Raw genomic sequence first — 14,059 nt, 5'->3', positions numbered from 1 at the left:
GCATTGTGAAATTCTGTGTTCTAAATGTTGTGCTGTTGAATATTCAGACAACCTAGAAACGTCTAAATGCAAACTGCCAACATTCAGAGATCCACTGAATGCACCTTTCAGTTTTAAAGATGGATTTTCAAGTTGGTCAAACCTACCAAGCATATAACAGGCAGGTGCATGTTGCTTTATTACCACAGAAAGAGATTCTAATAGTGATTCTGCATTCACCTGATCTCCAATGTCAAATCAGATCATTTTCATATTCGTATAGGTTTTAAGGCTTTCAGGGTAGTAAAACATGGTCCATATATCAGTGCTGTTCATGCGATTATTCTTGGAATTAGCCTAGAGCAGAAGAAACTGTACATACTGTACACCATATTCATGCCTTTCATCCTTTTGATTCTTCTAGAAATAGCAGCCTCATTCACAGCAAGGTTGCTATAGTGTTGCCAAGGAAACCCAGGATATGTCTGTTATTGGCTCAGCTGTATCCAGGCAGCCTACATTACCGCACACACGCACACACAAACATGCAGACACATAATAATGCCCTCCATCTTACAAAAACACTGTGTGCTAGGAGGCTGTAGAGGAATCAACATTGACATCGTCAATTACATTTATTATTTTCACACATTGAATACATTTTAACATGTTACTCTTTATTGAAACAATAATAGGTCATGACGAACACACACGTTTTATTTCCATTTTCATTTGACAGTGTCATCAAAGTAAAATATTAAGGCTGCCAGAACTAAACATTTAGATTTTCCTGATTCTGAAAAGCTGTGATTTAAAGTAGAAATGAAACCATATGTGATATCAAAAACCATTGATAGGTTATTCATCGCCTCATATTTTGACTAAGACATGAGATGAATACGTTTATGAGGTGTATTGAAGTGAGAGTCACATTAAAACCCTTAAATGCACAAAGATGTGCTAAGCGGTGGTGCTTAAATAAAACACTCACATCCTGTAGTGGTTTACAGGGAGTGTTTCTTCTCAGCAGATTATTGGCACTGAATATTTAATCCATATTTAGTGTCCAATGAAAGAAAAAAAATGGTTTGACATAAAACTATGAATGAAAATGCCTACAGGCAAAATATTTAAGTCACAGGTGGAGTCCAAGAGATGCCAAGTCATATTTTCAAATTAGATTTACAAAGTGTTAATGGCTGCAATTATCTGCTAGGTGTCGCAGGTTATGTTTCCAGAAGGAAACAGCAAATTAATTATGATCCCAGCAGCTGAAAAAGCTGACCAGCTCTCCTGCCCCCAAACAGCCATCCACCATGGTGAACGAGTTATTCACTGTGTGGAATGTCAACGATGGGTTTGTAGGTGTACCGGTACATTTGAATAGAAGCTACTGATAGATGAATTAAATTGTTTTCATTATAAATATAATTTAGAGTATCATATTCTTTCATAGGGCCCAAAATCTGTAAGACGTCAGGAATAGACACAGTGTCTTTTGTTTATTTACAGGAAACACAGGACACCTTTAATAAATCCAAGTTCATCTGCTCCATCCAGTCTCAATCAGGCTACCCAACAATGTCTCTAAAGCTGCCATGAAAAGAAATTCAATGTGCCGTTATCATTGGAATCTTTTGTATTCAGTCAAGAAAATATGGCAGCATTGTGTTCTAATGTCTTTGTGTTGCATAACAGAGAACTTATGGAAAGGTTGATCAAATATCCTGTCAGAAATCATTTTGATTAAAAAAAATAAATCATGAAATAACACAACCCCGTAAAAATCATAATTCTTTCTTTTATGGCAGGCTCCTCGAGAGGCGTGACAGCTCCCCTTCAGAATCTGAATATCACAGGAAATGTCCTTCCATGCCAAGTCGGTGCGTCCACCACTACTCCATGTTTACAACAGTCTTCTGTCTGTGAAAAATGAACAGATTTGTTTTCACACCGAGGAACTCTAAAAGTGCCCATTGCAAGCGTCGCCATTCAAGTGCCAAATGAAAACCCAAGGCTCTCTTTATTATTGTCCTTCAGAGACAGATCCGAAACTCATCCTAATCTCCTCGCTGCTTGGTAAATGATGAGCCGTTATGTAAAAGAATCTGGAGCCCTCTGGAGATCCCTGGGTTTGTGATGAAACCACAGTGGCTTTGCTGGGATAATCTCGACCCCTCGTATTACAGTAATGTGAGGATGCTGCAGAGCGGCGAGATGCTTGTGAGAGAGTCGAAGAGAAAGGAGGAGGTGTAATGAGAGAGCACCGCTCTGGATGGATGGAAAGGAGGCAACTGTTCATTTGGTCAAACCTAAAATCATGCACACAAAGAATGTAGGGCATCCGTGTCAGTGACACCTATTCAGCCTCCACCAACACATACATATACATACATACACACACACATACATACACACACACACATTCACGCGATACTAAAAATCTGTCAGTACAGTGCATACACAAAGGGATTCTCTCATCAAAGAGAAGTTGTTGAAACACCCGTGAATTTCTCCTAATCTGCCATCAGCATTTCAAATATATTCTGTATGTGTGTGTGTGTGTGTGTGTGTGTGTGTGTGTGTGTGTGTGTGTGTGTGTGTGTGTGTGTGTGTGTGTGTGTGTGTGTGTGTGTGTGTGCGCCATAGGAAAGACCTTGTCACTTCCAGTTTGATGCTGATATTTCACATCCCTCTGTTCGTTTGTGTATGTGAGGATGTTTTTGGAAGTTATTTGTGGTTACCGGAGAGCGGGAATATTTCTGTGTGTGTGTGTGTGTGTGTGTGTAAATTATTTGATCTCCAGAGCTCCCTAGAGTTAAGCTCTTCTTTGCCTGAAAACAGGCAGCCAGTCATGGCAGCCTCTTTACTTAGAGATGTGTGAGAGAGAGAGGAATGGCTGGTGTATTAGAGATACAGAACAGAGAGAGGGGGTGGGATAATTAAATTCAATTGTATTTGTACAGCCCAAAATCACTAATCACACATTTGCCTCAGAGGGCTTTACAATCTGTATAGCACATGACTCGCTCTGTCCCAGGAGCCTCTCATCAGATAAGGAAAACCTCCCTAAAAAAAACCTTTTAACAGGGGATATAAAGGAAGAAGCCTTGGGGGGCACTGAGGAGGATCCCTCTCCCAGGATGGACAGAAATACAACAGATGTCATGTGTACAGAATAAATAACAAAATAACAAACAACAACATGGTCGATATCACAGAAAGGTCATATTTATTGTGTCAGGCCAAAATGAATTTGACACTCATAATGACAGTAGAAGTGAAGATAAAACGGTTGAAGTCAAGGGAAGTATGGCAGGTCACTAAAGGCCTTCTTTTTCTAAATGCAAAGCCGACAGGGAGGTCATGGGCCAGGGTCACCCACATAACTCCCGGAGCTGGTTCCAGTTCAGTATCTCTGGACGTCACCTGAGACTCGTAGCTCCACCTGTTTTCATTTACTGCTGCAGCTGATGAAGCTGTGTACGACATTCACATGCAAATCAAACAATTGCACTGTGGCTAATTTGCATTGAAGTGATATATATGGTAATACGGTAATATAAAATGCCAACTGATCTCTTAATTAACTTGGTCGTAGTAACATTATGCATGTTATACATGATAATGTGTGGCTAATTATTACAAAATATTCTTAAGTTCTTTGCTTGCATTTAGAATCTTCTTGAAAAAAGACCGGACGTCACCTGTTTTTCCTTTTTATATAAATCATTAAAAATTACCTAACTGCAATGAGTGCTCACACACAGTCATCCTCTTCCCCTCCCAACCCTCTTGATCCCTCAGATCCACTTCAGCCTGCCATCTCTCCACCTCCGAGTCCAACCTTTGCCGCCTCTGGGACAGAGCATTCTACAGGGAAGCTCCCCGGCTCTGAGGATCCCTCCCCCAAGGCATGCAAGACTCTGATGCCTGTTCAGACTGCCAATCTTAACCTGCATTGTATCTAGATTGGCTGTGAAGTCTGGACAATTTCTGGACAACAATGTAATTTGGCGAGATTTGGACTGATCAGGATTTCTACAGATCAGTCCGGATGCTCAAATCAGACGTCCAGCTGTGATAAGACTTCTACTAGCAGAGCGCTATGGAGGACAACGTGGAGGAGAATAACTTTCACCTTCTGCTGAACATCAGTCGCTGAGTTCTGCACTGCGACTTAACAGCACAGTTGTTTCAAGGGCACATCTTTGTTGGAAAGCTTCGCTTCAGTACCTACACAATATTGTGGTCTGGACATGCAAACCCCATCCCTCTTGTGTTTCTGAGGCGCACTGTCTCCTTTCCTTATTATTATTACCGGTATGGACATACACAGACAAGTAGTGGAGTAGTAATGTTACAAACTTTGTTCAGCTCAATTTTTGTGAAATTAACATGCTAGCTGACTAGCAGACAGCGGGCTAGTTAGCTAGCTTCCCAATTCTACCATGCTTTCATGCTACACCGGTTAGAGAAAATGAGGCCAGCTTACTAGCCAGCCGCTTGTCTCCCGAAAGCTGCGGACATTAATTACTAGTTATACTCCCGCTGTACTTTAACTCACCTCTAATTCAATAATTTGTCCAAAAGTAAGGAGAGTTCATTCGTACGATGGCATCAGAATGTGTTCCAAACTTACTTGTAACAGGGAAGGCATATCAATTAATTACCATGTGTGATAGTAAATTGGTCGATACATTAAGTTATATACGTCTGGGCTAGTATGGATAATCATCAGAGTGCACAATTTTGAGCCATGTAAATGCTTTAACGGAACATATAAGCCGGATCGTAATATTCACAAGATCTACTGTAGAGTGAGTAATGTGGATTCTGTTGCTTTTAATGAACAGTTTTTTGTGTTATTCACTCAATTCCAAGGACAATGGTCAGTCAGCTATGATGAAACAAAAAATGGCTTTTTCCCAGGCATGCCATGGCATTCTGAATCTCACGTTCTTCTCAAGCATATTGGAGCAGATCGTGTCTGGTGATCGTGTTTCATAAGTTTGGTTTGCTCGGTGAAATCGGAACAAGGCCAGCTTGAAGATGGGCGCTGCCAAGAACTGTAAGACTGAGAGTGATTGTCTCTGGTCGGTTCCAAGATAACTGCAGTGTGGTTTGTCGAAAATTATACCAACATACACGGGTTTAGAGGTGTAAGGAGACAGATGTTGAGGTCTGATAGTCAGGGATTTATCATGCTTGGAAAGCCTGGCATAATAAAACCAACCAAGAGCAGACCACAGTCTGGACTGAGGATCATTTTTCAGCTATTTTTTCATATCTTCTTACCTTTTAAGAATACCAGGGAGGGGAAAGAGTCATTCCAAGTACATACTTGGGAGGATAACAGGATAAAACCCAAAAAGGATTAATGCCCAAGCAAGGAAAAGAAAGAGATGCAACCTTCAAAATTACCCTGTTGGTTAGAATTGGACGTGGCTTTGTTGAGCTGGACCCAAATAACAGTTGAACTCTGATGATGGCCTTGGCTTTGAAACTCTTTAGAGTAGCCTACCATGTGTACTGCATTAATGAGCCCCGACTCTTTTTTAAGTTTCGACCAATCAAAAACAGCATTGACGCAAATTGAAAAGAAGAAATTCATGTGCAGCAGCCCACAAGAACCACAAACCATAATGCCTGAAAAGAAGTAGCTGACGTTTGTTTTCCCCAAATGAGCCACTTCTCTTTAAAGCATAGGTTCTCTCAAAATTCCATCCAATCCAGATCCAGTACAAGGTGCTCGCTAAGGAGAACCAGCTGTGACAAAAGAATGTGAGGCCTGGATAGCAGAGTGAGTTTTTTTCCTTTTTCGTTGAGAGGGTTTTATGGCCATTTGTGTTCTGCCAAACATTCCTTTCGGTATGATTTCCAGCAGAAGCATTTCCCCAAATGTTGGCATTTAAAGACTGTCTCTATGTGTTTACAACTGGTCTAGCTTTTTTTCTCCATCAAGATTGTTGAACTACTGGAAAGTATGGTAGACATTGCATAACAAACCAGTGAATCAAGGCATAGGTGAGCCATTACCCAGCATGGAGCTTTACTAGAGCACCATGGATAAACCAAATGTAGCCAATCTATGTTGCAACAAAGAAGTCAACATTATGTGTACAGCTATATAGCCATAGGCCTATCTGTTTACTTAATCTCATCGGCTGTGTATGATATCATGCCCTATTTAGTCCACTATATAGTGAGTTTGCCATGTTGTAGTGCTGTCCTAATTTATAGTGATGATATATATACCCTATATAATGGACTCATAAAACTTAAATTACAAAAACATCACTTACAATAGGTGTTTAGTAAAAAAATATGTCAGTATTTATTATCGATAGTCTACCAGCTGCTGTTGATCTGGCAGGTTTTAATTGTGCGTAATTAACGGTGCAGGGAAAATTATTGTTTTTCCATTTTTTGAAAGAACTCACTATGAAGTCCTCTTCCCCCTACATAAGTCTGGTGTCGTGGATGAGTGAGTGATTTCAGACACAACCATAGTGTACACTATCTTTTTGTCAAATCTGAGTTAGCCATAACAAGCTAATTCAGCGAGACTTTCAAGACAATGCTATGGCCTAGAAGGCAACAGCCAAGTCATTAAACTCGGTAGCTGAGTTACCACTAGCATTAGCAAGTTAGTCCGCCAACATGTTTACTACCAGCTAGCAGATCACTTGTGAGCCATGGTGTTAGACTGCATTCAAATTTATGCGGGTGGTTTTTACTGAACTGCTGCAGCTGGAAGCATACGGTGAAAAACATCTGCGTATCCAATGATTTAGCTAGCGCTAGCTGGAGGGACGGAGTTAACAGACGATGCTCAAATGAAGAGGGTCATGAACTGCACACCGGCTGCTAAGCCCCACTCTGAACTTCCATCAGTAGAACTCCATTCAAAGACCAAAGAAAATAACAACGCAGTGCTAATTACCAATCAAATGTACCAATAAAATTAGATTCACCATCTGTTCTAAATCTGTCCAAGCATCTCCTGTAATTTGGCAAACACGTAATTCACCAAATAACACATGTTGGAGTGTTACAATGGTTTTAATTCTATCCAGGTATTCACCCTCTTTTCACCAGACGCTGTGTTTTTCATTAACATGAAATGGACCGAAAGCGAAAGTAGTCCAGTTATTATGGTTTTAGCAGCTTTTCTCTCTTGTCACAGAACTTCATCTGACTTTAGTATAACTTGTGAGGTTTTGTTTTGAACGAGTCTCACCATCTCTCATGCTGCAGTAACACTCTCTACCTCAACTGTAGCTGCCAGCGGGGGCGCTGTTCAAGAATTCACGTTTTGCAAAATGTCAAAACAGCTTTGAGTCCGTCTCTATAGAGAGGCTAAGTCATGGCCCTTCCGGTGGACCACTGTGGGACCTTACTTTGGTTCACATGATGAAAGTGGTATTTTGCCATATGTTGAAGTATAAGACTGTAAAAAAAAAAACATAATTGGTACGATGACACATCCAAGAGTTGAACAAGTAACCGGTAAGATAACGTTATATTTGTGATGGAATGTAGCTATGTTATGAAGCTAGTTAGCTAGCTAACAAGCCAAGCTTACGGCCGTGTTGATGATAAGGGTCATTGTGTGACACGAGATGTAGTTCACTGAGTGGTTTCACACAAAAATAATGATGCAATGACAAATTGAGACCTTCTGAACATGAAAAATTATCTTTTAAATTGACAAATATCTTATGTCTCTTGCCATTGACTAGCGTACATATTTTTTTCCAAACTAAGGTCCCTGGGGAACACCAGCAGGAGCGTGACTTAGCCTTTCTGTAAGTGACACTATAGACAGGTTTGTATAAAAAATGAACCTTTTCTGCATTTGCGTTTATAAATTATGTCATATGATCATCTGCTGTTCTTATGCTCTGAGGTTTTAACTAGTGTGCCTTTTGAAGCATGGAACTCCACTGTAAACAATCATCAACATATTTATTCTGCTGCCACAATTTGAACTGAAATTGTACTGAAAAGACAAGTTATTTCTAATGGTATTTCTGATAATGCGCTGATATCCAGCCAGGGTTTGAATTCAAAACAGAAGTTGATGCATGCTTCACCATATGCAGGAAAACTGTTAAGTATCGGTATTGGTTTCAGGATCCTAGCACTGGTATTATTTGGTGTTAAAAGGAAATCGGTAGAATATCAACTCATCTTGGAGGAAAGATCTGAGAGGGTTGTTTTAAATCGAGGCTGATCAGTCAACCGAGGCTGGGAGCTGAGGAGGAGCTTGTCTTCAGTCTGGCAAGGAATGAGAGAGAGCTCCAACCTGGCAACACCAACAACAAGCTGGTTTGCAGATATGTTTTTGAAAAGGAACATATTGATATTTGGCTGTCATGAAGAAAAGGGCCATATTACTCACAATACAAAAAAAAAATATTAATCAGAGCAGATTTTTAAAGAATCTAATTATCATGAAAACAATGGAAATGAGGAAGATAACCTTCAATAGGACTGTGACAAAAATACCGCACAGTTACAGTACGTAGTAGGCTGATGATGTTGCAGTCATAGAATGTATAAGAATCTTGGATTCTGGCTGAGGCCATCTTGGATTTTTGCAACCTATAAGGAAGTGACAATATTTGGACTGCAGGGGAGCGATGGATGACAACAAGCAGACCTGTCAATCAAGGTAGCCCTGCCCGAAAGCATCCCCTGCTTTCTGTTCTGTTTTACTCTAAATGGACCATCATTTACTAAATGAATATTATGCTGGATTGAAGAAGACTTGAAACTAGAGATTGAGACCATAAACTGTTGTTATAAACCAAGTGAGAAATAGTGTCATTAGTCAGGAGTCGCCCCCTGATGGCCAATAGAGAGAATGTAAGTTTCAGGCACTTCAGCATTTGCTTCACTTTTATGGACAGCAGGTTGCCATTTGCTTGCAGTGCGTCAATCTAAAGGCGAGTCCACACCGGAAGAACTGCCCGGCTCGCGTCGGTGAATGAAGTCGGGCTACTTAATATGGCCGATCGAACAACGACATGGGCAGTTCACACCTACGGAATTACAGCCGACGCCATACGTTCCGCGCTTGTGCGAGATGTAATGTCTCCAAAACAACAGGCGGCACTAATCTGTATTGTGGCCCAAAAAACACGAAAACCGGAAGTAGCCGGTCCTCTCTAGACCATAACACAGAGCACGCTGTCCTCACCCATCACTGTTGTCAGCAGAGTGAGGTTGTAGACTGTAGTTGTGATTACTCTCTGAACGGAAAAATCTAAAATGTAAAATGTAACCCGATTCCACTGTTTATCTGGTATGTTTACCATCGTCCCTTCCGGGCTTCACTGATTCGCTAGTCAAGCTGCTAGCCTCCACCAATCAGAATGGTAAAAGAATGACTGACTCGGATGGCGGATTATACATTTGAATCGGCTGAAATGAACGCCGACGTGGGCCGATTCGAGCGACCACACCAAGTAGACTCATGTCATGGACGCCGACTCTCTCAAAGACGCCGATTTTCGGTCCGGTGTGAACTCGCCTTAAGTCTTGCATTCTTTTACACTGTTAAAAATTCATGCTAGATAGGCCACTGAAACAAAATCCACAGATAGTACACTAAATACTGTGTAACTGCTCTCCTTTCCCTCCGTCCTTCAGGAAGTACACACATCCTGCGTGTTGCTCACTTCTTCCAGTCTTTCTGGGTGTATGTAGGTCATTGATGCAAGCAGGCCATCTGGGCTATCACTGTCCTGGCTGAGGTGTCGGTTACTTGGCACTGCGTGTGTGTGTGTGTGTGTGTGTGTGTGTGTGTGTGTGTGTGTGTGTGTGTGTGTGTGTGTGTGTGTGTGTGTGTGTGTGTGTGTGTGTGTGTGTGCGTGTGTGTGTGTGTGTGTGTGTGTGTGTGTGTGTAAGATGCTATGCTTGTAAGTAGGTGTGTATATTTCTGTGACAGTATCTGACTTAATGCTGTTGTGTCTGGAGGTCTCCTGCTATTCAGTCTTCTACTATTTTCACAGATTATTATTTTCTCATTAAGTCAAAGTCATTACTCAGACATTAGCAGGGCAAAAAAAAAGTAAAGCCTGGCTAAATCTTTGCCACAATGCAGTGACTTAATCCAATGCTGCAGTAGTCAAAAAGGAGGGCACATTCCTGGTGTTTTACTGAATGTTGTGAACATTGTAATAATTCATTACTTAAATTATGTATTGTATTTCATTGCCTCACCTTAACTGGAAGCAACCAAAAGCAGTTTTCAGTCTGAATCAGTCGGTCAATTGACCCTTCACCAAGCTCCACCGCTTTTAGTTACTGTTGCTTTCCATTCTAGTAGATAAGCAGTTTAATAATTATTTGAATGCGTTTGAAATAACATACTAACATACACATTAGACCTAGTACGTGGTGCTGAGTATCGAATTATGACCTTTGGTGGAAATGGTGCTACATACTTTTTGCTTTTTGGTAATTGGGCTACAAGTGGAGAAAACAAGAGCTATTTTCACCTGCAAGCAACATCCAAAACATCCGACACTCTTCAGTGTTATATTTTAAAAGAGTTTGTGTTAGAAGGTGGTGGAATGAGAAAACTCATCTGTTTGTTTTCTTTTGATGTTGCCAGCTTCAACCTATTGACATTCACAATGACAGACTTTTTAACATCGTGAACTGTCGGTTCAAGAAAAAAAAAATGAACATTTTACTAGCAGTCGAGAAAATTGGAGTTGTTTACAGAAACATTGTTGGTTTAATTAGTATACAGTGGCTGTTGTGCACAGGAGAAATGCTTGGGTGAACCAGATTAGAATTTTTGATTGGGAGAAGTGAGGTGACTAGACAATCGCGGACGGCGAGGCTGACAGTTTAAATAATTAACTGGTTGGATGAAATAATTATGAATGATGGCGAGTTCAGGTAAAGTTAAGAGGAGCAGGGGAGCTCACATATACTTTATAATGTACACTTAAATATTTAATCATTTTAATTTGTCATTTTAAATATTGGCTCACGTTTTGATAAACAGTTTTCATTCGGTGGTAGAGTTTACTTCAGTGTACGTAGGTTGCTGGTAATGCATGCTTAATCCTTAATTTAGTACACAATAAGATACATACACGAAGTATGCAGCAGCCGAAAAGGCCAAAAAGATGAACAACGTTTATCGCAGACAATAAGTTTGTTTTATTCAGTAGTTCTGGTTTCTGGGTTCTTTGATAGTTTGACAGCATTGAGAGGCGGATGCAGAGAAATATTCATGTGGAGGCATGAAGACTATGAATGGGTAGCAGAAACATATATATATATATATATACATTTTAACTCAAAAACATTTATTGTGGCATATGAATAAAGCAATGAATAGAAAAACTGAAAGGTGGCATGAGAAATTATTCCATTTCCATTGTTTCATTTAAAAAACTTCAATGAAAAAAGACATAATTTATCCTAAAATGTGCCCATAACAGATCATTAAACTATGTGCATTAATTTATGTTTTTTCAACATGTTATTTTTTTATTAATCTAAATGAGTATGTCTTTTGTATGACAGATTTTCAGTTTGGACATGTCTGTAGAATGAGCAGTTTCAGGGAAGATGGTCGTTCCGGGCAGAATTAAATAGAAGTTACTATTGGGCCTACTAAACTAAATACACTTCAACAAGTCAAACCACCACGCCAATATCCATCTGGCCGGGACCGAGAGAGGCTGCTACTGCCGTGTCAATGGACGGTGTTACGGCTGTGCCGTCATTGTGTGGAGTGCTTTTTTTCGTGTGTGCTTAATTATTCAGATGAATGTGTGAGAGGAGGGGAGAACGGGGGTGGACGGTTGGGCGGTCTGCTGCTACAGGATTGGAGGACTGGTTCCCAGACTGGCGCTGGATTGGCTGGCTCACCAGGTCCCCAGCTTCAAAAAGCTCCCTAGGCAGTTGAAATGACCATCTATTTATTGCAGAATATGATTCTTATGTGTTTTGAAATCCAAATCTGTTTTCAGTCTCATTTTTATCAGCAGAGGTAATTGTGGTAACGCCGGGTACAAGTTTCTTCTGGAGAAAAGCTGAATCCTCTCATCTCTTATCCATCTGAATGACATCAAAACAGGTCAATTTGAATAAATCCCAAAATATTTTCCAGTATCAGCTTTGATCAGCTTAAATATTAGTATTGGACATCATGTCTGCTATACACACTGTTGACTCGTTTTCGTGTTTTGGCTTATCCGTTCACACAAACTTGTACAGTTCGCTGTACTGCGACAGGAAAGCAAACAGCATCACTTGGCCGTGAAATTACCTTAATTTTGTCCACTGTGCAGCCTGCTGCGCACGCACACACACACACACAAGCATGCACAAACACACACACACACACACACACACACACAAGCATGCACAAACACACACACACACACACACACACACACACACACACACACACACACAGACAAAGACACATCACCATATTCCCAGCCACAGCTGAACACACAATTGGGAATGTGTTTGATTGTATTATTCTATGTTCATATATTTCTTTATGATTTTTTTACTTATGCAGATTTTTTATGTGTATGCTGTATTTTTTTTAATCCAATTATATTTTCACTTCTGTACCATGATAGCAAGCTAGACAGCTTTTTCAAGTCACTTGTGATGATATTTATGATTATCCCAAACATGATTGATTTATTTTGTTATTTATTGCAAATAAAATTCTGTATCGTCCCATCTGTAGTTGTCAGTTTGTTGTATTAGTTTGTTTTCTTCCCTTCGAAAATTCCCTCTGAAACCAGCACTCACTAGTTTTACCATTTCTCCTTGTCTTTAGGATTATGGGACATAATCCGCTGTTCATTTCCGTATTTTTGTCCTCACCTTATATTATTATAGAATTTTAGAGCTGTTGACCTTGTTTACTGTAAATAAGAAAAATAAGTCAAATGTGTATTCTTGTTTGTGTAAAAATGATTTACAATCTAAATCGAGCCTTATGGCAACACTGTGGCTTCTGCCCCCTGCTGGTCAAGTTGTAGCAAACAGACTTTTGCTACAACTTATGCTACTTTTTGCGGAATGAGTATTGCAGCGGCGGATTAGCAGCTGAGCTCAGGGCAACTGATCTGACAGAGAAAGCCTTTCACTGGGGCCTCCTGCTATAGCAGCATCTAAAGCTTTACACACACATACACACACACACACACACACACACACACACACACACACACACACACACACACACACACACACACACACACACACACACACACACACACACACACACACACACACGGCTTCCTGTGTGCAGTGGGATGAAAGTAGCACCAGGCTGGAATGCTGAACCCCATGGAAAATTGATTGGAATGTTGTGTAGGCTGTGTGTGTGTGTGTGTGTGTGTGTGTGTGTGTGTGTGTGTGTGTGTGTGTGTGTGTGTGTAGGCTTTGTGTGTGTGTGTGTGTGTGTGTGTGTGTGTGTGTGTGTGTGTGTGTGTGTGTGTGTGTGCGTGTGTGTGTGTGTGTGTGTGTGTGTGTGTGTGTGTGTGTGTGTGTGTGTGTGTGTGTGTGTGTGTGCCTGCCTGCCTGCCTGCCTGCCTTAAAGGGATCCTTCAACATATTGGGAAATGGGCTCATTTGCTTTATTTACAAGAGAGAGATGAGGAGACAGATATCAGCCTCGTGTCTGCAAGACAACAGAGGTGGAGTAAGGATGTGGACAAGATGAGCATAAAGATGAAAGCTAGCTTACCTCTGTCTGAAGTTCAGAAATGCACCTACAAGCATACGTAAAGGTGCCGAATTTGCAATATGTTTCGTTTCATTTTTTAACCTTGACATGAACCAGCTGCTCCGTACTAAAAGTCGAGCTGAAAGGGCATTTCAAGAATATATCTTCAGTGACGTATTTCTCAGAGAAACAGGATCGGCAGGCGCGACAAAACATTGGGAAAGAATTTGGACGTTGAAAACTCACAACCAAGCTGTGCAGAGCTGTATTGCATACTTGTAGGCTACTAGCTGATGTAAGCATGTGTCATATTTTGATTTCCACAAAGAAAAAACATTGGATTTCGATATA

The sequence above is a fragment of the Eutrigla gurnardus genome, assembly GCF_963514095.1.
Source record: "Eutrigla gurnardus genome assembly, chromosome: 6".
Taxonomy (NCBI): Eukaryota; Metazoa; Chordata; class Actinopteri; order Perciformes; family Triglidae; genus Eutrigla; species Eutrigla gurnardus.
Note: the sequence above shows the minus strand (reverse complement) of the source record.